This window comes from Pongo abelii, chromosome 16, assembly GCF_028885655.2.
Source record: "Pongo abelii isolate AG06213 chromosome 16, NHGRI_mPonAbe1-v2.0_pri, whole genome shotgun sequence".
NCBI classification, from domain to species: Eukaryota; Metazoa; Chordata; class Mammalia; order Primates; family Hominidae; genus Pongo; species Pongo abelii.
This window is the reverse complement of record NC_072001.2, coordinates 13596514-13624166: the sequence shown is the minus strand read 5'-3', so window position 1 is coordinate 13624166 and position 27653 is coordinate 13596514. Positions and strand designations below refer to the sequence as shown.

General features: G+C 41.5%; 1 pseudogene; it reads right to left on the bottom strand.

Moving 5' to 3' along the window:
* Positions 1-10859: 10859 nt before the first annotated feature.
* On the bottom strand, positions 10860-27266 carry LOC103892450 (coxsackievirus and adenovirus receptor-like; annotated as a pseudogene).
* Positions 27267-27653: the final 387 nt, after the last annotated feature.

Below are 27653 nucleotides of genomic sequence, written 5' to 3'. Positions count from 1 at the left end.
ATGTGCACATCAATAAGTTTGTATGTGTTTCTTCTGTTAATCTTTCTTTTGTCAGTTTGCTTTATAGGCTTAAATGATCAAACTTTTGGGAAGGGAGGGAAATTTCCTTTGCTCCTATACTTTCCAAGTCAGTTGTTTTTAAACTTTGATACATATAGACAATATCCATGGAGCTACCAAAAATTGATATGACCTAACAACTCTCCCAAGTCTATTGAATTGTTACATCACATCAAATTTTGGTACAGCCCTCATTTTATCTATACTCAATCACTTTCATTTTTCACAAAACTATTTTATAAACAGAAAAAATAATTTCATTGGGAGAGGGGCCAAGATGGCCAATTAGAAGCAACTCCAACTCCCATCTGTGGCTCCCACTGAGAGAACTAAAAGAGTGAGTGAATCCTGCACCTTCAACTGAGGTATACAGGTTCTCACACTGGGACTGACTAGGCAGTTGGAGTGACCCATGGAGAGTGAAGAAAAGCAGGGTGGAGCGATGGCCCAACTAGGAGCTGCACAGAGTAAGGGGAACTCTTACCCCATCCAAGGGAGGTGGTGAGTCATTGTGCTGCTCTGGCAAGGAAACCACACTTTTGCCATGGATCTGTGCAACCCACAGATCAGGAGATCCTCTCATGAACCCAGGCCACCGCGGTCTTAGTCCCAAACACAGAGCTGTGCAGACTGTTGGCAGCTGCTTGGGTTGGAGCCAGTGGCAGCATACTGCAGACTAGACTGCCTAAGACAACCGAGTTCCCAGGGGGAGGGGCGGCTGCCATCACTGCAGCTCCATTCTGCCATTTTCCCCTGCTGGCGCCAAGGAGACTGGACGGTTGGGAGCAGGAGGAATTACCCGCAGCACAGCAGAGCAGCTGTGGCAGATCGTGGAGAGACTGCTTCTTTAGGTGGGACCCAGATCCATCTTTCCTCACCAGGCGGGGCCTCCCTGCAGGAATTTCAGCAACTCCAGCCAGAGGGTTTAAAGACAGAACTCTGATCTGCCTGGGAGGGAAATCCTGTGGGGAAGGCCAGCTGTGGTCTCCAGTTCAGTGAACTTAGTCTTTTCCCCTGCTGGCTCTGAGGCATCCAGGCCATCCGCACGAGTGGGATTCCCCCCAGCACAGTGCACCTGCTCCACCAAGGGGCAGCCAGACTGCTTCTTTAAGTGGGTCCCTGATCCCATTCCTCCTGTCTGAGTGAGACCTCCCAACAGGGGTCACCAGACACTTCATACAGGAGAGTTGCAGCCGGCATCAGTTTGGTGCCCACCTGGGATGGAGCTCCCACAGCAAGGAGCAAGCAGCCATCTTTGCTATTCTAAGGCCTCCACAGGTGACTCCTCCAGGTGCAGGAGGAACCCAGGGAAATAGGGTCTGGAGTGGACTCCCAATAAACTGCAGCAGCCCTGCAGAAGCAGTGCCTGACTGTTAAAAACAAACAAACACAAAGCAAAAACAGCAACATCAACTAAAAAGACCCCACAAAAACCCAATCCAAATGTCAGCAGCCTCAAAGATCGAAGGTAGATAAACCCACAAAGATGAGGAAATATCAACAGAACAATGCTGAAAATTTAAAAGGCCAGAGTGCCTATTCTCCTCCAAATGATTTCAACACCTCTGCAGCAAAGGCACAGAACTGAGCTGAGGCTGAAATGGATGAATTGACAGAAGTAGGCTTCAGAAGGTAGGTAGTAACAAACTTTGCTGAGCTAAAAGAGTATGTTCTAACCCAATGAAAGAAGCTAAGAACCACGATAAAATATTACAGGAGTTGTTAGCCAGAATAAACAGTTTAGAGAGTAACATAATCTAATGGAGCTGAAAAATGCAACATAAGAACTTCACAATGCAATCACAAGTATCAATAGCTGAATAGACCAATCAGAGGAGAGAATTGCAGAGCTTGAAGACTATCTCGATGAAATAAGACAGGCAGACAAGATTTAAGAAAAATAGAATGAAAATGTATGAATAAAACCTCCGAGAACTATGGGATTATGTAAAAAGATTGAACCTATGACCGGTTGGGGTACCTGAAAGAGAAGGAGAGAATGGAAACAAGCTGGAAAACATACTTTAGGATATCATCCAGGAGAACTTCCCCAACCTAGCAAGGCAGGGCAACATTCAAATTCAGGAAATCCAGAGAAACAGTAAAAATCATGGAAAAGTCAACCCCAAGACATGTAATCATCAGATTTTCCAAGGTCAAAACCAAGGGAAAAATGTGAAGGGCAGCCAGAGAGTAAGGCCAGTTCACCTACAAAAGGAAGCCCATCAGACTAACGGCAGACCTATCAGCAGAAACCCTACAATCCAGAAGAGATTGGGGCCAGTATTAAACATTCTTAAAGAAAGTAATTTCCAACCCAGAATTTCATATCTGGCAAAACTAAGATTTATGAACAAAGGAGAAATAAAATTTTTTCACACAAGCAAATGCTGAGGAACTTGCCACCACCAGGCCTGCCTTGCAAGAGCTCCTGAAGGAAGCAGTGAATATATGGAAAGGAAAAAACTTTACCAGCCACTACAAAAGCACACTGACGCACAAAAACAACACTATAAAGCAACTACATCAACAAATCTTCCAAATAACCAGTCAGTATCATGATGACAGGATCAAATTCACTCACAATATTAACCTTAAATATAAATGGGCTAAAAGCCCCTATTAAAAGACACATGGCAAGCTGGATAGAGTCAAGACCCACCAATGTGCTGTATTCAAGAGACCCAACTCATGTGCAAAGACACACACAGGCTCAAAATACAGGGATGCAGGAAACTGTACCAAGCAAATGGAAAGTAGAAAAAAGAGGGATTGCAATCCCAGTTTCTGGCAAAACAGATTTTAAACCAACAAAGATTAAACAAGAAAAAGAAGGGCATTACATAATGGTAAAAGGTTCAATTCAACAAGAAGAGCTCACTATCCTAAATATATATACACCCAATACAGGAGCACCCAGATTCATAAAACAAGTTCTTACAGACCTACAAAGAGACTGAGGCTTCCAAACAATAATAGTCGGTGACTTTAACATCCCACTGTCGATATTAGACAGATCAACAAGACAGAATATTAGCAACATATTCAGGACTTGAACTCAGCTCTGCATCAAGTGGACCTGATAGGTATCTACAGAACTCTCCACCCCAAAACAACATAATATACATTCTTTTTGGCACCACATGGCACTTATTCTAAAATTGATCACATAACTGGAAGTAAAAACACTCAGCAAATGCAAAATAACTGAAATCATAACAAACAGCCTCTCAGACCACAGCACAATTAAATTAGAACTCAAGATTAAGAAACTCACTCAAAACCACACAATCACATGGTAATTGAACAACCTGCTCCTGAATGACTCCTGGGTATATAGTGAAATTAAGGCAAAAAACAGGAAGTTCTTTGAAACTAATGAGGACAAAGAATCTCTGGGATGCAACTAAAGTAGTGTTAAGAGGAAAATTTATAGCACTAAATCCCTATATAAAAAAAGCTAGAAAGATCTCAAATCAACATCCTAACATCACAACTAAAAGAGCTAGAGAACCAAGAGCAAACAAACTCCCAAACTAGCAGAAGACAAGAAAAAAACAAGCTCCGAACTGAGTTGAAGAAGATAGAGAGATGAAAAACTCTTCAAAAAATCAATGAATCCAGGAGCTGGTTTCTTGAAAAAATTAATAAAATAGACCACTAGATAGATTAATAGAGAAGAAAAAAGAGAAAAATCAAATAGACACAACAAAAAATGATAAAGGGGATATGACCACTGACCCCACAGAAATACAAACCATCAAATAATACTATAAACATCTTTATGCAAATAAACTAGAAAATCTCGAAGAAATGGATAAATTCTTAGACATATACACACTCCCAAGCCTGAATCAGGAAGAAGTTGAATCACTGAAAAGACTAATAACAAGTTTTGAAATAATAAATAGCCTACCAACCAAAATAAGCCCAGGAGCAGATGGATTTAGAGGTGAATTCTACCAGAGGTACAAAGAGGAGCTAATACCATTTCTTCTGAAACTATTCCAAACAATTGAAAAGGAGGGACTCCTCCTTAACTCATTTTATGAAGCCAGCATCATCCTGATGCCAAAACCTGGCAGAGATACAACAACAACAAAGAAAACTTTAGGCCAATATCACTGATGAACATTGATTCAAAAATCCTCAATAAAATACTGACAAACAGAATCCAGCAGCAAACAAAAAACTTACTCACCTTGATAAAGTCAGCTCCATCCCCAGGATGCAAGGCTGGTTCAATGTACACAAATCAATAAATGTAATTTATCACGTAAACAGAACTAAAGACAAAAACCACATGATTACCTCAACAGATGCAGAAAAGGCCTTGGATAAAATTCCACATCTTTTCATGTGAAAAACTCTCAATAAGTATTGAGGACACACACCTCAAAATAATAAGAGGCATTTATGGCAAACCTACAGCCAATATCATATTGAATAGGCAAAAGCTGGAGGCATTCCCCTTGAAAACCAGCACAAAACAAGGATGCCTTCTCTCACCACTCCTATTCCACATAGTATTGAAATTTCAGGCCAGGGCAATCAGGCAAGGGAAATAAATAAAGGGTGTTCACATAGGAAGAGAAGAAGTAAAACTGTCTTTTTTTGCCGATGACATGATCCTATAATCAATGTGTAAAAATCACCAGCATTCCTATACACCAACAACAGACAAGCAGAGAGCAAAATCATGAAGGAACTCCCATTCACAATTGCTATAAAGACAACAAAATACCTAGGAATACACTTAACAAGTGAAGTAGAGGACCTCTTCAGGCAGAACTACAAACCACTGCTCAAGGAAATCAGAGAGGAAGGAATAAAAAGAAAAAACATTCCAATATCATGAAAATGGCCATACTGCCCAAAGTAATTTGTAGATTCAACGCTATTCCCATCAAACTACCATTGACATTCTTTACAGAATATGGAACCAAAAAATAGCTGATATACCAAAAACAATCCTAAGCAAAAAGAACAAAGCCATTGGCATCACGCTACGCAACTTTGAACTATACTACAAAGCTACAGCACCCAAAACAACATGGTACTTGCACAAAAACTGACACAGACCAATTGAACACAGTAGAGAATTTAGAAATAAGACTGCACATCTAAAACCATCTGATCTTGGACAAACCTGACAACAACAAGCAATGGGGAAAGGATTCCCTATTTAATAAATGATGATAGAAGAACTGGCTAGCCATATGCACAAAATTTAAAGTGGACCCCTTCCTTACATCTTATACAAAAATTAATTCAAGATGGACTAAAGACTTAAATGTCAAACCCAAAACTATAAAAACCCTGGAAGAAAATCTAGGTAATACCATTCAGCCACAGGCAAAAATTTCATGACAAAAACATGAAGACCAATTGCAACTAAAGCAAAAATTTACAAATTGGGTCTAATTAAACTTAAGAGCCTCTGCAGAGCAAAATAAACTATCATCAGAGCGAACAGACAATCTACAGAATGGTAGAAAATGTTTTCACCCTATCTATCTGACAAAGGTCTAATATCCAGAGTCTACAAGGAACTTAAACAAATTTACAAGAAAAAAAATCCCATTAAAAAGTGGGCAAAAGATATGAACAGACACTTTTCAAAAGAAGACATTTATGTGGCCAAGAAACATATGAAGAAAAGTTCAACATCAGTTTTCATTAGAGAAATGTAAATCAAAACTACAATGAGATACTATCTAGCACCAGTCAGAATGGCGATCATTAAAAAGTCCGGAAACAACAGATGCTGGCAAGGCTGAGGAGAGTTAGGAATGATTTTACGCTGTTGGTGGGACTGTAAGTTAGTTCAACCATTGTGGAAGATAGTGTGGCGATTCCTCAAAGACCTAGAACCAGAAATACCATTTGACCCAGCGATCATATTACTGGGTATATACCCAAAGGAATATAAATCATTCTATTATGAAGACACATGTACATGTATGTTCATTGCAGCACTATTCACAATAGCAAAGACATGGAATCAACCCAAATGCCCATCAATGACAGACTGGATAAAGAAAATGTAGTAATATAAACCATGGGATACTATGCACACATCAGAAGTGTCTGATTTCAATTATAGAACATGAACATTACATAGTGAGCCGAGAATTTCTTGTTGTACCAGAATGGGATAATGTCCTTTGCAGGGACATGGATGAAACTGCAAGTCATTATTCTCAGCAAACTAACGCAGGAACAGAAAACCAAACACCACATGTTCTCACTCATAAGTGGGAGTTGAACAATGAGAACACATGGACCCAGGGAGGGGAACAACACACACTGGGGCCTGTAAGGGGAGGTGGGTTCTTGTGGGGAAAGAGAACATCAGGAAAAATAGCTAATACATGGGGGGCTTAATACTTAGATGAGGGGTCAACAGGTATAGCAAACCACCATGGCACATGTTTACCTATGTAACAAACCTGCACAACCTGCACATGTACCCTGAAGCTTAAAATAAAATAAAAATAAAAGAGCTTCACAAAATTATTGTAAAAACACTTAGTAACAAATCAATACTATTTATTTGTGTTTATGTATTATCAATAACAATTTTTTAAAGTTTACATATTAAATCTCAATTCAATAGACTTGGGAAGTTTTTAGGTCATATTAATATTTAAATAGATTTCAATCTGCTGAATACAGGAAAATGCTTAGCCGCTGGTATTCTTAAGAATACATATAAGTGATATATATAAGCACAGTGCCTAGCAAATATATGTGCTTAAAAGTCTTTGCTATACTCACAAATTTCTCCTCAAGTTTTTAGTTTATCATTTATCACTCAGTGGATACCTCATATCTAAGAACTAGTTCAGGCTTAAGCCATAAATATTAACCTATGAATTCAAGGCTAGCAATTAATCAGATTTTTTAACCTTTTATGTTACACATGGTTTCTATTTGAATAATAGATTGTATTTTACTCTTGAACTGCAGTAACATAAATCTTGAAAGCTAGTTGTGAATTGTTTATGAGGTGCAATGTAACTAAAAAATGAATTTCAGCTTTTCCTTGTGTTTATAGGTATATAAAGAAATCCACAGGGCATATACACAGATTAAAAGAGAATTGGGACACACCAGCCACTTGCTGTTTATGAACCTTTGGATCCTGCTTCAAATAAACCAACTTCTAAAAACACACGGAAGATTGAAGGCATATAAACACCATCTTTCAGAGATGTAAACTATAATTTATAAGTTACAATGTATTGATTTATATCATATTTCATTAAAATTATCTATTTACACTAATTCTATTACAATAATTTTATAGAGAGGATCTGGAGATGCATAGGTAACAAACTTTATTTTTTATTTTTCTTTTCATGGAGACAGGGTCTTGCTATGTTGCCCAGGCTGGCCTAGAACTTCTGGGCTCAAGTGATTGTCCTGTCTTGGCCTCCCAAAGTGCTGAGATTACAGCCGAGAGTAAACAAATTCGACCATCTAACAAAGCTTATTTTATTGCTTCAACTTCTTGTTTTCAAGCTTATGAAATGACAATAAATGTCCTAGTGTAAGGAGGCCTGAATAAAACAAGTGACCATGAGAACACATTTAGCCCTTAATCTGACCCATTTCTTATGGGCCAGGCCTGGTGCTAGGAATGCGGTGATGAATAAGTGGAAGGTGTGAACTGAGATTGTGAGGATGAGAGGGAGTCCACCATGTGGGAATCTGGGATGATGGAAGGGCCCCGCAGATAGGGGACCCCCGTGACCAGAAGTTGTGTTGAGTGGAAAAGAGCTTGGTGTAACTGAGGTCAGCTAGATTCCTTAAATACTGCCCAGAGCCCTTGAAGCTATCTAAGGGCTCTTATCTATCTAAGAGCAGGCTTCTCATGCCTGCTCCAAACAACACTCGACTCGGAATTTTTTAAGGACAGCCGCCCTGTTAGGTTTGCCTGAGATGGTGTAGTTTTCTCCCGCGGCGGTAGAGGCACAGACAGTAAGAATGCAGAAGCCGGGCCTCACAATTCCTCGGACTAGGGCACAGGAGGACCCCCGCCCCAACCCCGCCCTGGACTAAAGCCTGTGAAGACCCCACCCCATGGCTCCATTGACTCTGGCACCAGAGGAACCCCGCTCTCCAGCGCCCTGGCCTGAGGTGGGAGAGGACCTCGGACCTGCTCCGCCCTGAACTAGAGCACAGTGGGACGCGCGACCAACCATGGCCTCAGGCACTGGAGGACACCTGCAACGCCCTGCGCTAGACTATGCTACTGAGGGACCTCTCCCCGCGCTCCACCCTGGACTAAGGCACCTGAGCATCCCCGCACCACTCCGCGGTGTCCTGGACTGTGCCACTGCAGAACCCCCGCCCCTCCATCCACACCCTGGACTCTAGCACCCGAGGACCCCGGCCCTGGCTTGCCCCGAACTACTCTTGCCTCTCTGCGCACTGGACTGTGGTTCCAGAGGACGTGGTCCTGCGGCAACTTGGGCTACCCTGTGGACTCCAGGACCCCATTCCCGCCCGGCCCTAGAGCAAGACACGGGAGAACCTCTGATCTGCCGCCCCCTGGACTAGGGCACCAGAGGACCCACACCTTGCCGTGCCCTGGACTACAGCACGGAAGGACCCATGATCCGCCCGGCACTGGGCTCCTGCACAGAGGGACGCCCGCCATGGAGGTCTGGACTACTCTTGCCCCACCGCACTCTGGACTACTGCACGCCAAGACCCTCGCCTGAACGCGCCCTACACTCTGGCATGGGGAAACCCCGCCCCGCGGAGCCCTGGACTCTGGCATTGGAGGACTCCTTGGCTACGTTCTGGACTCCTGCACTAGAGAACCCTGCCCCGTCGCCCCCTAGGTTATGGCACGGGAGGACTCTTGCCACCGACTTCCGCACGGTAAGACCCCTGACCCGCCTTGCACTGGATTCCAGCACTGGAGGACCCCCTGCCACGGCGCTCTCTGGACTACCCCTGCCCCTCCGCGTCCTGCACTACAGCACAGCTGGACCGCCGTCCCACTGCGCACTGGACTGAGGCACAGCAGGACCCTGGCCTCGTGCATGGTGACTGCAGGACGAGGTGACCCCCCGCCCCGCCGCGCGTTGGACTATGGCACAGGAGGACCACCACTCCCGCATGCCCTGGATCACTGCAGGACAAGTCCCCCACTCGGCCGCGCCCTGGAATATGGCACTGGAGGACCCCAGTCCCGCCGCTCCGTGGACTCCACCACCGAAGACCCTCGCCCTGCTGCGCCCTGGACAAAGGTACTGGAGGACCCGGCTTCACCGCCTCATGGGCTATCGCATAGGAAAACCCCCACCCTACCCCCACCCCGCGCCAGAGATTCTAGCAAGAGAGGACCCCTGCCCCCTGCTTTCCGGACTACAGCAAGGCAGGAACCACACTCTTCCGAGGTCCTCACTATGGCAAGTGTGGACGCAGCCCTGGTACCCCTGGACTAAGTCACCGAAGGACCCCGACCCCACCAAACCGTGAATTCCAGCATTGGAGGACCATTGCCTTACTGCGGACTCAAGCACTGGACTATTGCAGGGCAGGATCCCTGTCCCGCCACGCACTACACTACCTCACTGGAGGACCCAGCCTCACTGCGTTCTGGACTCCAGCACCGGAGGACTCCTGCACGGAGGACTCCGGCTCTGCCACGTCCTGGACTCCTGCAGAAGAGAACTCCCACCCCGCTGCACCCTGGATATAGCAAGGCAGGAATCCCGCCCTGTCGCGCTCTGGGCTGTGGCACCTGAGGATCCACGCCCCAGCGCGCCCTGGACTACTGCTCCGCAGGACTTCTGTTCCACCGCACCCTGGACTATGGCACCAGAGGACCCAGCTCCCCGCGACCTGGACTATGGCACCAGAGGACCCAGCCTCCCTGCGTCCTGGACTAAGGCACCAGAGGACCCAGCCCCTCGCGCCCTGGACTATGGCACCAGAGGACCCAGCCCCCCTGCGTCCTGAACTAAGGCACAGTAGGACCCCGCAGCATCATGTACTCCTGCACGGGAGGACCCTCGCAGGGCTGCTCACTGGACTGAGCTACTGAAGGAGCCCCACCCCTGCCTCACCCTGGACTAAGGCACTGGAGAACTCTTGCTCCGCAGAGCCGCGGACTCTTGCAGGAGAGAACCTGCGCCCAGCCGTGCCCTGGACTATGGCACAGTAGGGCCCACACCGCGCCATGGACTCCTGTACTGGAGTAAGAGTAGTGACAAATGTCCAGGTTTACAAGTTGAAAAGTAGCAATCAATGTGCTACAATAGATGTATTTGATGTAAAATTACAAATGCTGAAAACATTATGTGTAATTGCCTAGACAGAACAATTACACAAGACAAAGAAATAAAAGAAATCCATATAGGGAAGGAAGAGGTAAGATTGTTTCTGTTTTCTGAAAATATAATCTTAAGATACAGAAAATCTTTTTTATTATTAATGTTCTGTTTACTTATTTTTATAATATTTTATAAATAAACTTTATTCATATAAAACAAGCCAAACATCTGACATTCAAAAATGGCTACTGTTATAAAATCAGAAACATAGAGTGTTGGGAATATTGAAATTTCTAAATCTTTATGAATAACACAATCGCTTAAGTTATATCCACAAAGAACAGAAAACAGGCAAGCTTGAAAATGTGAGGATAGAAAGGTGTCACAGTGATGTGTTTTTAGAGACAGTACCTTCACCTCTAAGCACCTTTCAGGTAGGTGATAGCTAGCTCATAGGCACCAGAAATTCATAACAGAAATTAAATTACCCAAAAGGCACAGAAGAAAATGTTAACACAAGTATAAAAGTAATTTTATGTAAGGTTAAAACCTATTTTTAAAGTGCTTCCAAATATGTAAAACTATACACAAATCCATTACACATTCAGCTTAAGTTTACCATTAAAAAGTGTACACACATACTCTAACTGTAAATACATGCCACTGTTTATAATGTAGCATTTACCACCACAACACCCAAAGATATTAACAGAAACCAACTCCCTACTAAAATCTAGGGAAAGGTTTTAGAGCTAGTGAAATAATTTATTGCAGACCGTATTTGTTATAAAGAAACTGTTGGCTCATTCTACTGTATCCACACTCCCTCACAATCTTAAGGGAAATACAATAAATCCACTTTCTTCTCCTAAAATGATATTTAGCACATTTGGCAAGGAGGAGTAGTCCCTTTACTCCTTTTTTCTTATCTTTTTTTCTTTTTCTTTCTTTTTTTTTTTTAAGAATAAATCACTTTCACAAAACTAAGACTGAAACTTTTTCGAAGCTCAGCTTGATTTGCTGGAACTACACAGAGACATGTTTGATCACACAACAGCAACTGCACATCCTCCCAAGTCTGGAATACAGAATTGATGGAGGACACTTACTTGCTTAAAATGTATTTGATTATTCGGCATTTATGATAAAAATATCATCCAGGGATCATATTCAAGAGGGTAAATTTAGGATTACATGTTTCTAGAACATATAATATGTAATGCCATCCAAAACCAACAACAAACAACAAAAAGCATTGAAACCCAAGAACCACTTAAAATTTAGAATTAGGAAATTTCAATCTATAATTGTCAAACAATAAATGAGTTACAATATTTTTCTAATAAGAAAAATATCACCTCAAGTGGCCACCATTTTGAAGACCACCACAGATCTCAAGGCATGAGACCACTCACCAACAAAATCTATCCCTGCTATTGCATCTAGGGCCATCTCAATATGTGGCTGACAGCAAATGTTCTAACTTAATCTGATAGATGCTCCTTTAGCATATAAAAGAGCTTGCTAAGTCCCTATTACCTGTAGCAGTCTATCAACTAAATATGTAAGAAGTCATTTCATAGACAAGGTTTATGAATGACTTAGAAGTAAAATTAGTAATTTCTAAACCACTGTAGTGTTTTCTATGTTTTTAGAGATATTCCTAACACAGAGTTCTCCAAGGGGCTGTGAAAACAAGTACAAACATACATGTATAATTTTGTCATGGATGTTTCTGTACTAATTTGGGGGAGACTGGTGGGCCATAAATAAATGAGATACACATCCTAAAAATAATGGTAAAAATTATCAAGCACCACTTTCAGATGGTTATTCAAGTATCAACTTGGTATGCAAGTAAGTTCACCGATTTCTTCACCTATGATTTCATATTCAAAGTGCTACATCTTACTTAGGTACTGATACATTTAGAAACCTTTATAATCAACCTTTTAAAGAAAATCCAGCTTTTTCAGATGGTAAACTTGTTTTTACTAACTTTAATGCCTGTAACTATTTCGATATAACCAAACAAAAATTTTTTAAAATATATTCCTTACAGTTCCTGATTAACTTATTTTTTTGATATATTTTGAGGCTAGTAACAAAATTTAGACCAGAATAGGTTTTCATATATCAAAAAAAGGAAAGGAACACGGAGAGCACAGATGAGACGTGTGGAGGCTCTATACTGTAGACCCATCCTTGCTCTGTGCCAGAATCATCACAGGAATCGCGCCCATTCGACTTGGATTAGGGGCAGCTACCTTAGCAGGTGGGAGAGTCGGACTCTGAGGAGTGCGTTCAAAGTCTTCACTTGGTACTTGTTTATACTGAGTCTTGGAATATCCTTCCATGTTGGAAGGAGACATGGATCCCAGGGATGAATGATTACTGCCTATGTAGCTTCTGGCGGTGGACGTACGGCTCTTTGGAGGCGGCACATCTTCCCTGATATCGTGATGAACTTCCTTTTCATATTTTTCTTCTCTGCGCTTTTCACGACAGCAAAAGATGATAAGACCAATGAGCACTAGAGCAAGTAAAGTTTCTATAATGGCTCCTGCAATTAGTCCAGCTTTATTTGAAGGAGGGACAACGTTTACACACAACAGGCACTGATCAGAGCCCACTCTGTTTCTGACTGTACAGCTGTATGTCCCAGAGTACGCAGAAGAAGCATTTTTTACAGATATAACAGATGAAGTCATTTCTGCTAACCATGAAGTGAGCATTTTCTGTGAGTCAGACAATTTTTGCCACTCATACTGTAATGGAAGTGAACCTTCTTTTGGTTCACATTTTAGTTTAAAGTCACTTCCAATTTCTTCTGATCCATCAACGTAACATCTTGTACCTGAAGGCTTAACAAGAACTACCAGCTAAATCTTCTTATTTGCAACACCAGGAGCTTTTTTCACTTTACACTGATCTGTGCCAGTATCTGACAGCTGTAAATTCGTTACATTTATTGATGCATCACCAGATTTGAGATCATTACTCTTAAAATGTACTCGGGCTTTCAGATCTGGATAGTAGTCATCATAAATTTTGTCTCCAGAATATAAAATAATCACTTGATCCACGTTCTGATTATCCGCTGGTGATATCAGCCACTCGATGTCCAGCGGTCCCTGGTCTTCGGCACTAAGTGTAAATTTGCATGGCAGATAGGCAGTTTCCCCTTTGGCTTTCTCAGTCATCTGCTCAGGAGCAGTGATACTCAAACTTCCGGTGAAATCCGCGACTCCGCACAGGAGCGCGAAGCGCAGCAAGAGCGCCATGGTGGCTGCCGTGCCGTGGGCGGCGGCTGCAGGTAGGCGGCTCTCGCTCCGGGTCCTAGGCTCCCCGCGCCTCGCGCACTCAAGATAGAGAAAATCTTAAAGACTCCACCAAAATAAACGGTTAAAGCTGATAAAGAAATTCAATATAGTTAATAGTCACAAAATCAACATACAGATAGCATTATTGTTTCTATACACTAATGACAAACTATTACCTGAAAAATAAATTAATAAGGCAATTCAATTTATAATAGAATCAAAACAGATATAAAAATATATAAAAGACTTAGGAGTAAATTTAATCAAGAATGTGAAAGATTTGCACACTGAAAACTATAGCACATTGATGAAAAAAATTAAAATGGCATAAATAAATGGAGAAATATCCTTAATTGATGGATTCAAAAATTAGTATTGTAAAAGTGTCAATGCTACCCAAAGCAATCTACAGATTAAATGCAACCACTATCAAATTCCCAGAAATAGAAAAATTACTGCTAAAATTTGTGTGGAACCACAAAAGACCCTGACTAACCAAAGCAATCTTGAACAAAAAGAACAAAGCTGGAGGCATCAGACTACCCGATTCCAAACTATATCACAAAGCTATAGTAATTAAAACAACATAGCAGTGGCATAAAAACAGTCATGTAGAACAGTGCAAAGGGTTATAGAACCCGTAAATAAATCCGTGCTTCTGTGGTCAATTGATTTTTTGATAAAATAACTAAAAATACACAATGAAGAAAGAAAATTACTTTCAATAAATGGTGTAGAAAAAACTGACTATCCACATACAGAAGAATAAAATTTGACTTTTCTTTTGCTCTTTATACAAGCATCAAATCAAAATTAAAGACTTAAATGTCAAACTACTAAAAGGAAATATAGAAAAAGACTGTATGACATTGGCCTGAGCTATGATTTTCTGTAGATTATTCCAAAAGCACAGGCAACAAAAGCAAAAACACACTAATGAGATTGCATAAAACTAAAAAGCTTTTCCACAGGAAAAGAAGCAATAATAGAATGAAGAGAACCCACAAATGGGATAAAATTTTTAAACCATACATCAGATAAGGGGCTCATATAATAATATATAAGTAGCTCAACCTACTCAAAAATAAGAATAAAACTATGCTTATTAAAAAAAATAAGCAAAGAACCAGAATAGACATTTCCTAAGGCATACAAAAGGCCAACAGGTACATGAAAAAATCATAAACATTTCTAATTATCAGAGAAATGCAAATCAAAGCCACAATGAGATATCACCTCACACATTTTAGTAGGGCTATTATAAAAAAAGATGGAAGATAAGTGTTGATGAGGATGTGGAGAAAAAGAAACCCTGCACACTGTTGGTAGGAATGGAAATTAGTATAGCCATCTTGGAAAACAGTATGAAGCTTCCTCAAGAAATTATAAATATATTTACCCTATGATCCATCAATCCCACTTCTGGATATATGTCCAAAGGAATTTCAATCAGTATGTCAAAAAGAGACATCTGCAATTTCATGTTCATTGCAGCATTATTCATAATACCCATGAATTAGAAACAACCTAACTGCTTATCAACTGAAGAATGGATAAAAATATGTGGAAAAATTGGAACTCTTCCACACCACTGGTGAGACTTTAAAATGTAAAACAGTCTGGCAGTTCTTCTAATGGTTAAACATAGAGTTATCACATGACCCAGCAATTCCACTCCTATGTGTTTACCAAAAAGAAAAGAAAACAAGTGCTACACAAGCAGTAGTACACAAATGTTTATAGCAACACAAAGTAGAAGACAACCGAAATGTTCATCAGCTGAGGAGTGGATAAATAAAATGTGGTGTGTCCATAAAATAGAATCTTATTTAGCAAGAAAAGGTAAAAAACTGTTAATGCATGCTCCAAAATGGATGAACATTAAAAATATGTTAAGTGAAAGATGTGAGTAAAAAGTGACTATGTGTTATTATGATTCCATTTATGTGAAATGTCCAGAATAGGCAAATTCATAGTCAGAAAGTAGATGAGTGGTTGTCTAGACTAGGAGGGGTTTAAAAAAGGCTGGAGAAAATGGGGAAAGATTGCTAATAGGTGCAAGTCTCTTTTAAGGAGAATTAAAATGTTATAAAATTATATTATGATGATTATTTGTCCATCCAGTTAATATACTAAAAGAATTTGAAGTTTGTACTTTAAATGAGTGAATTACGCAATGTATAAATTATATCTCAATAAAGCTGTGGAAAGTTAAAAGTATATGTAGGATGCATACAAAAATACTACTTATCTTTATAAATGAATAAAATTCTGTCATTTGCAAAAACATGGATGAATTTAGAGGACATTATGCTAAGTAAAATAAGCCAGACACAGGAAGACAAATATCTCTTAATATCACTTATATGTGAAATCCAAAACTGTGCACTGATAGAAGTTAAGAGTAGAATGGTGGTTTATCAGAGGCTGAGCAGGGCGGGGGGTGGGGGTGGAAAAAGCGGAAATATTCAGTGGGATAATGCTTCAGTTAGGAGAAAGACATTCTGGTGATATGGTGCACAGCAAAGTGACTGCAGTTACTCATAATGTAGTGCATATCTTAAAAGTGCTAAAATAGTACATTTTAAATGTTTCACCGTAATGTAATAAATATCTGAGGTGAAGGATATGTTATTTAGCCTGATTTGTCCATTTTACAATATTTACATGTATCGTATCACATTGTACCCTATATATATTTATTTCTTATTTTATTAGATTTAGGGATGATGATTATGTTGAGGGATTGGGACTCGACTGAAGGCACAACATCATCAATCACTTGGAAACAATATTTTGCCTATGTGTTATGTTATATTGACAAAAACTTTTATTGTGGCAGGCAATATAGCTCCCTATTGAAATATGTGAAAAATGTAGAGAAAAAAAGACAATATTTGTTATCAAGGGATATTTAGGCCTGAGATACATGATGCTAATATTCAAAACATACACTTTTTAAAAATTAGATTTAAAATGTAAACTGAAGCAGAACATTTAGAAAAAGACATAATATCTACTATAAAAGTCCTGGGTTAGAAAAGTTAAAATGCTAAATGAAAAAATAATACTTCTTGGGTGGCTTAAAATCGAATATGAGACAAAAGATTACTCAGAAATTTTTCTAAGATTAAAAACATGTATACAGTTTCTTTGATATAAAATGAAATAAATGTCTGGATATAACTTTAACAGAATAGAATAGGGAGACAAGGGCAAAGAGCAGGTGTATGCAGAATAAAGTGAACGTATTATTGCAACAATGAGAGGGACAGAGTTGAATGATTGCTCTTGGAGACAAGGGATTTTGATGTCTAAGTTAATGACAAATCTTTTGTTTGCAAGTTAAAAAAATGTAACTTAAACCTGGTGAAGGAATAAAGGGTGGTTGGGGGGATGATTCTTTGTACACTAAACTTGTTTTAATGACTAATGAATTAATCATAAGTTCAAATGATTTTATGGAGGCCGTTTCTTTATTTGATATTTCTGGACTCCTTTTTTCTTTGTATGTGCTGCATTTTTACCTACTTGAACAATTTTTACCCACAAAGTTTAGGAAACACTGTAACCAAATGTTCCAACACGATGTGATCCCTGAAAGCATTTGCAGCTGGGGGAGTAAGGGAAAAGGGGTTTCTCTTTCAACAAATGCATGTTAATCTCAGTGAAAACTCAGAAGTTTAAACATGGTCCTCCTTGGGTCATGTGGCTACCCCAGGACCAATCATTGTACCAGACATAGGAGATAATCTCAAAAGCCAGGCTGGAGTCAAGGTTCTCCTGTGGAGTTTCCACTTTAGAAACCAGTTTTGTCAGGCTTTGTGCTTGCATATTACAGACACGATAGCCATATAGCTATCTATTCCACTTCCAGTAGAGATAAAAACCTAAGAACATATGCCCATTCAAAGGATTTTACATGAATCTTCATAGCAGCTTTACTTGCAGCAGCCAAAACCTGAAAGCAGTCCAAATATCCATGGACAGGTGAATTTGTGACTTATAAACTTACTATGGTATCTGTATATAATGAAATAATACTGCCTAGTAGGAACAGAACAATTGATAGATGTAGCAACATGAATAAATCTCAAAAACAGTGATGCTGAATGATCAGAAAGTATACATACCCTGTGATTTTATGTATTTGGAAATAAAAACTCATGGATAGTGACTGGAAGTGGGTCAGTGGTTGCCTGCGGATGGAATGGGGATAGGCAGAAAAAAGTGAGTAGAAAAAGCACAAGGAAACTTTGGTGGTAAAGGTAATGGATATGTTTGCTATTTTAATATGTTGTTGGTTTTGTAGAGCTACAAATGCCAAGAATTCTCAAAATGTACAACTGAAGTATGTGCAGTTTATTGCACGTAAATAAACCTTTAAAAAATTAACTGATACAAATTGACTTACGTGACCAGAAAGCTCTTGAAAAACTCTGTTTTCTCCCCTATTTTTATTCTTGCCTGCCCTTATAGACTGTGTTAACACATTTCTCATCTTACTGTTCTTTTGTGTCTACATTTCTCCAGGTCAATATAACTCTCACCATAATTTCTTGGTTTCTCTTTAGTTCATTAGTAATTATGAGCAATGTATTGAAATGTTAAAGATATGTTCATGCATTCAGAATCCTCTGCTCTCTGATCCACATAACAGTGAATTATGCTGTCAATAATTACACAGTATAGTGCTTTCTTCTTCTTTTTTTGAGACGGAGTTGCGCTTGGTTACCCAGGCTGGAGTGCAATGGTGCATTCTGGGCTCACTGCAACCTCCAGCTCATGGGTTCAAGTGATTTTCCTGCCTCAGCCGCCTGAGTAGGTGGGATTACAGGCATCTGCCGTCATCCCCGGCTAATTTTTGTATTTTTATTGGAGACAGGGTTTCACCATGTTGGCCAGGCTGGTCTTGAACCTCTGACCTCAGGTGATCTGCCTGTCTTGGCCCCAAAGTGCTGGGATTATAGGCATGAGCCACCACACCCGGCCAGAATATCGCTACTTTTGCAAATAGCTACAATTGACCCTGATCTGGACTTTGAGTTGATCATAGCTTTGTAAAAGAGGATAGCATTGTAAAACTACAAAATTAGACTGATAATAAATAACATAGAATGCTTTCAGTATAAGAAATAATAATACTATCCTAAGCAAAAATAAATAAATAAATAAAACTGGAGGAATTATATTATCTGACTTCATATTATACTACAGAATTATAGTAACCAAAAGAGTATGGTACTGGCATAAAAATAGACCCATAGATCAATGGAATGCAATAGAGAACCCAGTAACAAATCTACATACCTACAGTGAACTCATTTTTGACAAAGGTGCCAAGAACATACACTGGTGGGAAATGGTGTTGAAAAAAACTGGATATCCATATGCAGAAGAATGAAAACAGACTAGTATCTATTACCAAATACAAAAGTAAAATCAAAGTTGATTAAAGATGTAAAGCTAAGACCTCAAACTATAAAACTAGTACAAAAAAACTTTGGGGAAAATCTCCAGGACATTGGTCTGGGCAAAAATATCTTGAGCAATACCCCACAAGCACAGTCAACCAAAGCAAAAATGGACAAATGGATCATATTAAGTTAAAAAGCTTCTGCACAGAAAATGATACAATCAACAAAGTTAAGAGACAATCCACAGAATGGGAGAAAATATTTGCAAACTACTCATCCAACAAAGGATTAATAATCAGAATATATAAAAAGCTCAAACTCTTTAAGAAACAATCTAATAACCTGGTTTAAAAAAAGGGGGCAAAAGATTTGAATAGATATTTCTCAAAAGAAGACCTACAAATGGCAAACAGGTATAAGAAAAGGTGCTCAATATCACTGATCATCAGAGAAATGCAAGTCAAAACTACAATGAGATATCATCTCACCACAGTTTAAATGACTTGTATGCAAAAGACAGGCAATAACAAATGCTAGCAGGGATGCAGAGAAAAGGGAACGCTTGTACACTGCTCCTAGGAATGTAAATTAGTAAAACCACTAAGGTGAACAGTTCGGATGTTTCTCAATAAACTAAAAGTTGAGCTACCATATGATCTAGCAATCCTGCTGCTGGGTGTATACCAAAAATAAAGGAAATCAGTATGTCAAATACATATCTGCACTCCCATATTTGTTGCAGCACTGTTTACAAAACTAAGATTTGGAAGAAACCTTAGTGTCAATCAACAGATGAATGGATAAAGAAAATGTGGTACATATACACAACGGAGGACTATTCAGCCATAACAAAGAACAAGATCCAGTCATTGTCAGTAACATTGATGGAACATTATGGATTATTATGTTAAGTGAAATAAGCCAGGCACAGAAAGACAAATGTTACATGTTCTCACTTATTTGTGGAATCTAAAATCAAAACAAACTCACGGACACAGAGAGTATAAGGATGGTTATCTGAGGCTGGGAAAGGTAGTTGGGGGGGAGGTTTGTGGGAAGGTGGGGATGGGTAATGGGTATAGAAATAGAGAGTTAATAAGACCTATTTTATAGCACAATAGGGTGACTATATTCAATAATAATTTAATTGTACATTTTGAAATAACTAAGACTGTAATTGAATTTTTTATAACTTGAAGGATAAATGCTTGAGGGGAGGGATACCCCATTCCCCAAGATGTGCTTATTTCACAATGCATGCCTGTATCAAAACATCTCATGGACCCCACAGATACATACACATACTATGTACCCACAGCATTTTTAAACAATCTAATACAATTTTTTAAATGGCACTTATTTTTTGTTATCTTCAACTATTGTAAAATATAATCTATTATTTATGATTAGCCTTGTTTGAAAACAAATTTTAAAAACACTATTTAAAACCAAATAAATGGACTAGGAGTAACTTGCATAAAAGGACAGAAATTGCTGCTACTTCTTCTAATTATTGAGATGGTATTTCTGTATTTGTGAAATTCTCTGTGATAGAAAATTGAATTGTTTCCAACATTATTATTTTTCATAATTAAACATGTTATATTGCTACTTCTTTAAAAGTAGGCTTTAAAATATTATCAATCTATTTTAAAGTCTACTTGCCAAAATATTAAACTATTCTTAAAAAAAAAGTAATTTATTTAATTACCTAACTTCCTCAAGCAATGTCCTAATTTTCTCAAGCAATTATCTGATTTTCTCAAGCAATTGATATTGGCAAGTTGTTCTAGTTAACTGCTGAGAATCATTGTCTACATATGAGATAAATCATCTGTCAATCTTTTAAAGAAGACTTTATGAGACATAGAAATTGTAGTCTAATCTGTATCACTGACTTTAAACATTGGATAATTGACACTCCATGTTGCCTGTAAGCCTATTTCACAGCAGCTGAGTGATGTTAATAGGTGTTTCTTGGAGTGCCATTTTCCTTATAACCCTTAGATTAATTCAGATTGACTGAGTTCTGTGTCAGTGGAAATTGCCAGAATTATATCATTGTGCTTTGCATCTAGTTTCACTTTTCGAAAAGCCTACACAGATTTCAGATGTTTAGAAAATAGCTCTTGTTTTCCTTCTGGGTAATCTTTTTCATGTTACCACTCTTGTCAGCATCTGCATTGGGCAAATTTCCTAGGACCTCCTTCTGCTTCCTTGAAAATATGAAAACAAAATCAGTGTAGCGCAGCAAGCCAGGGAAAGTCTGCTTTGATTGACTTATGGCCATAGTCACCCAGCAGTTCCTTCAGATGTGGCTTCCCAGGTCAGCCACTGAGTCCACACGCTGTCCTCCTGCGTGTGGCTCTGTGAGCCGTTTGAGGAGAAAATGGGGGACTTTGGGCTTCAGCCCGAGGAAAACACGGTGGAGATGGAGGAGCCCCTGGGCGTCGGCAGGTTAACTGAAAACATGAGAGGACGCAAGCACGGGACCAAGCCTGTCACTAACCTGTAAAGAACTCTCACCAAGCCGACTGGGCACTATTCTGCGCGTCTGCCTTTGCCACCACCGTGTGCGGGAATGCCTGGGGCACGACTGGGCCATCCCAGGGTTCTTATTTCTATACATTCCGATGTTACCCCTCAGCAAAACGCCAGAGGCTGGCAGACACAGTGGAGCATCCTGCAGTAGGGATCCGAAGCCGTGGAATCTCCAAAGGGCCACTTGACCGCGTCGCAGAAGCTCCAGCTCAGGCTGGACATTGCCCAGAAAGCCCAGATCGTCTTTGGCAAGACCTCCCGGATTGTGGTTTTGATTTACATTTCTCTGATGGCCAGTGATGATGAACATTTTTTCATGTGTCTGTTGGCTGCATAAATGACTTCTTTTGAGAAGTGTCTGTTCATATCCTTCGCCCACTTTTTAATGGGATTGTTTGATTTTTTCTTGTACATTTGTTTAAGTTCTTTGAAGATTCTGGATATTAGCCCTTTGTCAGATGGGTAGATTGCAAAATTTTTCTCCCATTCTGTAAGTTGCCTGTTCACTCTGATGGTAGTTTCTTTTGCTGTGCAGAAGCTCTTTAGTTTAGTTAGATCCCATTTGTCAGTTTTGGCTTTTGTTGCCATTGCTTTTGGTGTTTTAGACATGAAGTCCTTGCCCATGCCTATGTCCTGAATGGTAATGCCTAGGTTTTCTTCTAGGGTTTTTATGGTTTTAGGTCTAACATTTAAGTCTTTAATCCGTCTTGGAAAAGTTAATAATAATACAAATAATAATATGGAAGAAATTAAAAAAAGACCTCCCGGAGACCAGGAACTTGGTCGGGGTGCGCGGCCTGAGATCACCCCAAGATCTGGGGTGCCTTCCTGTCCTTCTGCTTCTTCCTTAGCCGCTTTAGGGGGTGCGCCTCGCCGTGGGTCTCCCTGCGGGCGGCGCAGTGGTGCTCCTGGATGTCATCTCCAGGCGCTTTTGAGACTGCCGCCGGCACCGGGTGCCAGGTACCTGCGGATTGGCCTCCCCACGCCGGGCTCAGGGACCTCCAGCGCTCCGCGGTGCGGGCTGCAGGCGACCTCAACGTGGAGCTGCTGCCAGCGCCACAGGCCCCAGGGGAGGCCCAGGATGCTGCTTCCCGGCCCCAAGAAGGGCAGCTTCGGAAAGTCTTTGGCGCCCATCGGGGGCGGGGCTGAGAACTAGGCTGGCGCCGCTGCCTGGTAAGCGGGGACCAAGAGGCCCACGGCCTCCATCAGGAACCAGGTGCTTCTCCAAATCCCGGACTTCAAGGAGGAGCAACAGCGTCAAGCTGGCTGACACCAGAAGTCCCCGCTCCTGTCTGTCCTTCCGCACTCAGGAGCGGGGATGGCCGCAGGGACGCCATCCGCCCACAAATCGCTGCCGTTTGCTGCCATGGTGCGCGGAGATGCGGTCCCCGAGGCCACTTTCGGCCAGGACGCCGGGATCGTATCATCCGCAGTATCCAGCGCTGACACTCAGTATTGACTTTCCCCGGACATTGCTGGATTTTTTGCTTTTTAAAACAATTTTGCAGTGGGAGAACAAAAAATGGCATCCTCAGAGCTTTTGCAAAATTCTCCTGGACCTGTGGTCCTACGGTGTTCACCTCTGCGTTTTACTGACCACTAATTGGCCAGAGCTCCTAAGGCCTATAAGGGCCCCACCCGGCGCTTTAGACACTCCTGAGGGACATTCGCGGCTCAGGAGGATAAAGGTCCTCAGGGGCCTGCTGCGAGGAGGACATGCAGCCCCTCGGCCACTGCATCTTCCTCCATTCCAGCCTGGAAAGAGAGACTTTGTCCTCCACCCTACAGGCCTTCATGACCTTGGGACCCACTCTAGAGGCCACGCGCATTTCCACTGCCAAAGCAATGACACAGGAGATGGAAAGAAATTCTTGGCCAGGCGCGGTGGCTCACGCCTGTAGTCCCAGCACTTTGGGAGGCCAAGGTGGGCAGATCACGAGGTCAGGAGATCGAGACCATCCTGGCTAGCAAGGTGAAACCCCGTCTCTACTAAAAACACACAAAAAGTTAGCCAGGCTTGGTGGCCGGAGCCTGTAGTCCCAGCTACTCGGGAGGCTGAGGCGGGAGAGTGGCGTGAACCAGGGAGGCGGAGCTTGCAGTGAGCCGAGATCGCGCCACCGCACTCCAGCCTGGGGGACAGAGCGAGACTACGTCTCACAAAAAAAAAAAAAAATTATTTTGCCTTCACTATATGCCTAAGTAATTTCTCTGTTAGAGCCCAGAGTCGTGGGGCCCACACCGCCAGCTGACACATGAAAGTGTGGCAACGATGTGGTGGTGTGTCTGTGTGGCAGTGTGTCCGCATTTCTGTGTGGCAGTGTCTGTGTGGTGCTATGTCCATGTGGTGGTGTGTTCATGTATCTGCATGGTGATGTCTCCGTGTGACAGTGTGTTTGTGTATCCGTGTGACAGTGTCTGTGTGTCCTTGTGTCCACATGGCAGTGTCTGTGTGGTGGTGTCTGACAGTGTGGAGGTGTGTCCATGTGACTGTGTGGCGGTGTGTCTGTGTGTGGCAGCGTCCATGTGGCAGTGTGTTTGTGTGTTTGTGTGAGAGTGTGATGGTGTGTCCATGTAGTGATGTCCCTTGTGTGTCTGTGTGTCCCTGTGATAGTGTGGTAGCGTGTCCGCGTGGTGATTTCTCCGTATGTCTGTGTGTCCATCCATGTGAACGTGCCAGTGTGTCCGTGTGGTAATGTCTCCGTGTGTCTGTACATGTGACAGTGTGGTGGTGTGTCCGTGTAACAATGTCGCGGTGTTCCCTCCCCGGCTTGCGGAGCCGGCGTCTTTCCCTCTCAGCCCAGGACGCCCCAGGAGACCCCAGCTTGGCGGGCAGGAGGCGGCTTCTGTGGAGGGAGGCGCAGGGAGCCCCAACAGCCGAGTTTGTGGGGTCCCCTGCATTGGGTGGGAGTGAGGAGAAAGGCGCCGGGGCAGCCAGGACAAGCCTGGGCCTGCCCTAAGGAGGTGATCGACTCCGGGCCTGCATTTTGGGGCGAGCACTCCAGCTCGGTCTTGTCCTAAGTCCTTTGTGTGCCGTGGAGATTGCTGAGTTTTGAAGAAGGGAAGGTCATCTTTGTAGCGGAAAGCCTGATGTGTTTCTCTATTGCTGTCACTTTTCAGCCTCATGGCTGGTGAAACATCAAACATCGGGCACCTTCTGCCAAGAAAACTCCCGGAAGAAAATGTGGGGACCGGCAGTATCCAACCAGAGGAGTCACACACAGATTTCTGTTTGGTTGGAGATCGGCCGTTTTTGCCTGTGGGTGGCGGAAGCGGAGCAGCTCTGCAGCTGGAAGGAAGGTGGGTTCTGTGCGGCCAGGAAAGTCCTGGCCCGGGGCGGAGGGGCGAGAGGTGATGTGCGGTGAAAGGCTGTGCAGGGCAGCGGGCAGTGTGCATCGCCCCTACTGCGGGGCGCCCAGGAGGAGGACAGGTCCGGGCCTGGCGGGAGCAGAGGCGGCGGGGCTGGAGTCCCCGCACCAGGCGTGAGGGCAGGCGGAGCCGCAGGCTGTGGCCGAGGGGGACTCCCGGGCACCTGGTGGGCGTCCCCATGACCAGGATGCACACCGGGCTCCGGAGGCCAGGGGGACCAAGCGAGGGGTGCCAGGGGAGGCTCGAGGTTCCCGCGGCGGGAGGTGGGTCCCTGGACCCTGGTCTCCTGCTGCTGTCCCGCACATGGGCCGCCTTCGCTCAGGGGCACCCCGCCAGGGTCGCCTATCTGGGACCTCAGCGCAGCTCCTAGCGGGCGGGAGGCTGAGGCAGAGACCTCGGGGCCCAGCTGGGTCTGCAGTTTCCACCAGTCGTGACGCAGGGCGAGCTCAAGCTGTGCCGCCCAGGCAGGAAACCCTCCGACCTTGCCAGCTTTGGCGCCAGCCTTGGTGACTCTCTCCAGCTCAGCTTCAACACCTTTCAACAGTTCTGTGTTCTCTATTATCACAAGAATTCTTTCTGTATTTCCTATCCTTTAAGGATTTAAATATGCATATGTAGTGATATTACAGTTGAAACATTAAACAATATACAATGTAGTGCTATTACAGTTGAAACATTAAACAATATACAATTTCATGTGTCTTTTTTTGTTTAATGTATAATTTTCTAAGAAGTAAAATTATGACTCTACTGCAAATATAAGATAAACACAGATCAACCATGTTATTCAACTCAATAAGCGATGAGGGTTCCAGTAATAGGTTCAAATCATTGCAAGGAACATTAAAGGAGCTTTACAGCCAATGTTAAAGTCAGATCGTTGGGTAGTTACAATACTGGTTAGTATCCAACATAGCCAGAAGCTGTAATCTTTGTGAGTTATCTCTTCCATGGCACAGAAATGATGCGTTTTTCTACTGTACAAAATATTTATCTTTTCTACTACTTCTGCACATAAAAATATTGCTAGTCAGAAAAGACCAGGATTGCACTGAAAGAAAAATCTCAGTAATATCTCTCACCTGTATTCATACTTCTTTTCTTCCTTTATGAAATATCTTTCAACTGCATTTTCCATCTGAAGGTTTATAGAGAGAGAGAGAGGAAAATGAAAAGGAAAATAGTAAGTGAATATTTTGATAACATTTTACAGCTTTATTCATGTCTAACGAACATAAAACACCCTTCCAATATTTAAAGTGTAAATGAGATGAATTTGATATGTACATGTGCCCATTAAACAATCACCATGAAGGGGACAATGAGCATATCCAATACCCTCAAAGCTTCCCGGTTCTCCTTTGTAATGCACACTCATACCTCTCAGGTGTGAAGTATTGAGCTACACACATACACACAAATACACACTGGGATATCTAATTGTTTCAGAAGCATTTGTTGAAAATGTTATGTCCATGAATGATCTAAGAACTTTATCAAAAATTAGCTGATAGCTGATATACATGTGTATATCTATATTTGTACTACATGTCTTAAGTATTACTGTAACTTTATAAGTCTTGAATCCAGGTGTTGTTAATTCTCCAACAGCACCTGGTTTCAAAGTAACTGTTTCCTTTCAAAGTAATTTGCCATTATAAGTCCTCTACCCATCGATGTACATTTCAGAATTTTAGTTTCTCAATTTCTAAAATAAGAAATCCAGCTGCGATTTGATTGGAATTGTTATAGATCAATGTGGGAAGAGTAGACATCTTAACAATATTGAGATTTATGACTCATAAATTCAATTTATTTAGGTCTCATTTATTTTAGCAATATTTTGTAGTTTTGTAGTTTTCAAATGTTTCTCTTTTTTGCAGGTTTATCTCTAAGTACTACATATTTTGATATTTACAATAATATCAAAATTATGGTAACATTAATGCAAATGTTGTTTTATTTTTTCCTCCATTAATTGTCAGGTAGTTTTAAATCATAATTTAATTGTATGATAAAACTGAATTTTGCGAGAAATGTATACATATTGTATATATACTTTTTTTCAGTTTGGCAGATTGACTGCATTCTCATATCATAATTTAAAATTGCATAATTACCACTCAGCCTCCTCTCAAGGACAATATATCAAAACATATATCATGTTTCAGTTTATTTAGCATCATGAAACTCTCATATTGCACTAATTTTTGGAAACCTGGAATAATAAAATAATGTAAATATCAGTTCACAGGCGACATATGAGTACATGCGACAATTTTCTAAATATCGACCTATCGCTCTTTAATTCTATGTTTATATTGTCAATTTTTTCCTCCTCTTGAAACTCTCTTATGCAGCTTATTGACTTTTGGTTCAATTCCTTCCCTGTTTTTCCCCCTAATCTACTTTCTAATATTTTACTGATGTTGTGCTCCTTTTTATTTGGACACTTTTAAAAAGCTGTGTAATTTCTCCTTTGTATTAAAATGCAAATCCATATCCAAAATAAATGAGCGCAGGGACCAAACAGATGTTTGTGCAGCGTGTCCGTTAGCAATATTATTCACAGTAATCAAAGGGAGGGAGCAGCCTGTGTGAATATTGATGGATGAGTGGTTAAACAAAATGTGGTATATACGGCAACATAA